The sequence below is a fragment of the Bison bison genome, unplaced genomic scaffold, assembly GCF_000754665.1.
Source record: "Bison bison bison isolate TAMUID 2011002044 unplaced genomic scaffold, Bison_UMD1.0 scf7180017864456, whole genome shotgun sequence".
Classification (NCBI taxonomy): domain Eukaryota; kingdom Metazoa; phylum Chordata; class Mammalia; order Artiodactyla; family Bovidae; genus Bison; species Bison bison.
The window spans coordinates 11,906,155-11,909,795 of NW_011495018.1; the positions used below are offsets into that span (position 1 = coordinate 11,906,155).

Here is a 3,641-nt window from a genome sequence, read left to right on the forward strand (position 1 = left end):
CCTGCTCCTCAGAGCCCCACCGTCCTCCTCTGCGAACACAGATCGTGACATCCTGTGTCGGGGCTGTGGCTGGAGCCGAGGGCAGGGGGTGAGCACTCCCACTGAAGGGACCCCCCGAGAGCTGCCCCCACCCCTTAGCCACAGGGGGGCAGTGTCCTCGGAGGGTGGGCGTCAGGGCGTCTAGAGCAGGCGACAGGGCGTGGAGGGGCGGCCCTGCGCAGGGGGGAGCAGCAGAAGGTGGCGACGCGGGCCTGGCTAGGGCTTGCCAGGGCTACGTCCCATGCCCACATGGCTGCTGGAGCTGCGAGCCTTGCTCCAGACACGGCCTCACTGTCACCAGGACGATGGTCAGAAATAACGGTTTCTCCTGGAACCAGTCAATGAAGCCGTGTGAGTTGGATGCTACAATGATGCTCATTTCACAGATGAGGAAACCACAGGCTCGGAAAGGTTAAGACCTTTGCCCAAGGTCACCAGCAAGCGGCAGAGATGGGATTTATACCAGGCTAGGTGGGTCTAGAGTGAAGCTGGTTGGAAGTGGTGGGGTGTCTGAACCACCTGTGTGGGCTCCCCTCTTTCACCGCCATCTCCCAGGAGGCCCCTGAGATGTGACCTTAGCTGTGGGCTGACCTGGAACTTATACAGAAGATGCTACCGCTCAGGGTGGTGACCCGCTGGTCTCGGTGGTGGTGGGGTGCTACTGCAGAGGGTTGGGGGTCATCTGGGAAAGCTTCTGAGGAGAGGGTCACAGGCAAAGCAGAATGTGGCCTCAGACCTCCCACCTCTCCTGGGCCCTCCCGCCTGGGCCCTCCCCACTCCTGAGCAGACGGGAGGGGCTTCCGGGGGTCTGGGGGCGGCTCAGCTGTGCGTGAAGTCTTGGCACTGTCATTCCTTGGAACCGGCTGGCAGGAGAGTTCTGGGAGCGCTGCCTACACTCAAAGCCCCGAGGGGAGTTAGTAGCTGGTGATGACGCGTTTGGTTTAACGACCACGGGTTTAAATCCAGTCTGTGGCTCGATGACGTGAAGAGACAAAGCGATTCCAACCAAACCCCCTCTCGAGTGACTCTGGGGGACGACACCTTCTGCCAATAAGAAGGGAATAAGAAGCTGTCGGCAGCTTTAAGCTGGGAACGTAAAAACCCAAACCTGCTGTGAGGGCGGGCCGTGCCACTGCTCAAAAAGGCATTTGCTGTTCTAGTGACATCAGGGGGAATCCGAGGTGCTGGTCCTTCCCCCCAAACTGAGAAGGCTCTCCCCACAGGCGAGGTCTGACGCATCATGTAAGAAAAAGGGCCCCGGGGTCCCGGTGACCACAGTCTGTCCTCTGTGGCTTGAAGGCGGGAGAATTCCACACGGTTTTAGATCTCTTTCCAGGAAGCTAATCCCTGCTGGTCCCAGGAGGCCTGTGAGGTGGGCTGGAGAAGGGAGGGGTGTTTCCTCCAGGCCAGGTGGGCTCTGGAGAATAATGTCCCCCTCACTGCCCTGAGGGCTCAGGAATGCCACGAGAGCTCTGGCAGGCAGGGCTGTGTCTCTCTCCAGCAGGACTGCCCCTCTGGGATGGAGCTGAGGGTCAGGACAGAGTGGAAGGATTGGGGTCATTCTCCTCTGTGTCACAGATGTTCCCTTAATTTCTAACCAAACAGAAAAGACCGCGAGGCCCTTGGATATTTGTGGGGCTGAATGCAGCCTGGAGAAGGGGTGTTGGTGGAGGTCGCTGGCGCCTGGGACCCCCTCGGGCCAGCAGTGTTGGAAGTGATACTTTTATTTCTTTGGTCACCAGGTGGTCTCCTCAAGGGGTCCCAGCCTGCAGGTTCCGACTTTACACAAGAGTGTGCGGGTAGGCACCAAATGAAGTTCGCTAAGTCGTGTCCGACTCTTTGTGACCCCATGGACTACGTGGTCGATGGAATTCTCCAGGCCAGAATACTGGAGTGGGTAGCCTTTCCCTTCTCCAGGGGATCTTCCCAACCCAGGAATTGAACCCAGGTCTCCCACATTGCAGGTGGATTCTTTACGAGCTGAGCCACCAAGGAAGCCCAGGAATACTGGAGTGGGTAGCCTATCCCTTCTCTAGGGGATCTTCCCAACCCAGGGGTCGGATCCAGGCACCAGGGGTCCTTTGAAACGTGTGCTGATGTGGCTTGGGGGGCTAGGGGTGTCTGGGAACTGGTGGCCCCACTGTGAACACTGGGCCTCCTGATGGTCTAGGGCAGTTGCAGCCCACGGCTGGCCAACCCTGACGTGACTGGTCTGCAGACCTGCCAGAAGTCCACCGTGCTGGCCATCAGGACGAGCTCCAGGCGCCCCTCAGGAGGGCATCTCCATGGCCAACTCCAGACGGCTTAAAATACAGTTCGCCCTTCAGAGACACAGCGTGCACACTTGGGCTTGCGGACCACCGAGCTCTCCCCTCCAGCCTGGTGAGAAAGGACTTGGTTCCTAGAGGAGCCTCAGGCTGCAGGGCCACCTGTCCTGCCCCCTGAGTCACATGTGGAGCAAGAGAACCCCCTCCCCCCCACCTCTTTGCCCAAGACGCTTCCCAGGCTCTTCTCCCTTGAGGCGGGGAACAGATGGGGCATTCGAGCTCAGGTGTGCCTTATCCACTCTCTGTGGGTAGAAGCCCCCCATCACAGAGGAAAATAACCTGTTCCACCCCTCCCCGTGGAATGTAAAATTGACCTTGAATTCAGAACCACTTGGGGGTGCAGTCGGACGGGGCCAGTGGCCGGCAGGCCCAGCGGGTCGGGCAGACTCCGCATACTCGCCCCTTTGTACCTCCAGCCCTACGACGGCCCAGACGCACTCCGGCCTGTTCTCGATGCCTAGGCCACAGGTCCTGGGCTTCCTGCTGTGTGTGTAACCAAAACACACTTTTGAGGTAACAAGAGGGGAGGGCTGTCCAAGGGTTTTTCTGAATACCACAGCACATTGAGAAGAGCCCTTTGCGTCATTCCGAACATGAACGGTGCAGGCTGGTCAATGGTACAGGGGCCCGTGGGCTCTGCACCTTCACATCTCCCAGGCCCTCTCCTCCCTTTTGGCCCCACTTCCCTGTTCTCATATGCACCCTTCAATAGCTCAGCTAGTAGAGCGGAGGACTGCAGACTTGATAAATGTGGACATCCTTAGGTTGCCGGTTTGATTCCGGCTCGAAGGAAGTTGCCTTAGTTGCTTTGGGCTTCCCTGGGGGCTCAGACGGTAAAGCGTCTGCCTGCAATATGGGAGACCCGGGTTTGATCCCTGGGTCAGGAAGATCCCCTGGAGAAGGAAATGGCAACCCACTCCAGTACTCTTGCCTGGAAAATTCCATGGATGGAGGAGCCTGGTGGGCTGCTGTCCATGGGGTCGCACAGAGTTGGACACGACTGAAGCAACTTGCATGCATGCATTGGAGAAGGAAATGGCAACCCACTCCAGTATTCTTGCCTGGAGAATCCCAGGGACAGAGGAGCCTGGTGGGCTGCCATCTATGGGGTCGCACAGAGTTGGACAGGACAGAAGCGACTTAGCAGCAGCAGCAGCGGACTAACAGGGATTACCTGGGGGTGTTTCAGGGACCGAGGTTGGAAAGGAAGGGATGGTGGTTGGGGGGAAGGCATGGGTCTGGTCTGGGCAGGAAGCCTCTGTGGTTGCTTAACTC

General features: G+C 58.6%; 1 protein-coding gene across 1 annotated transcript in view; it reads right to left on the reverse strand.

Moving 5' to 3' along the window:
• The window catches only part of GRK5 (G protein-coupled receptor kinase 5), a 227,361-nt gene that overhangs the window by 24,074 nt on the left and 199,646 nt on the right, over positions 1-3,641 (reverse strand). The gene's annotated exons all lie outside the window — the stretch shown is intronic.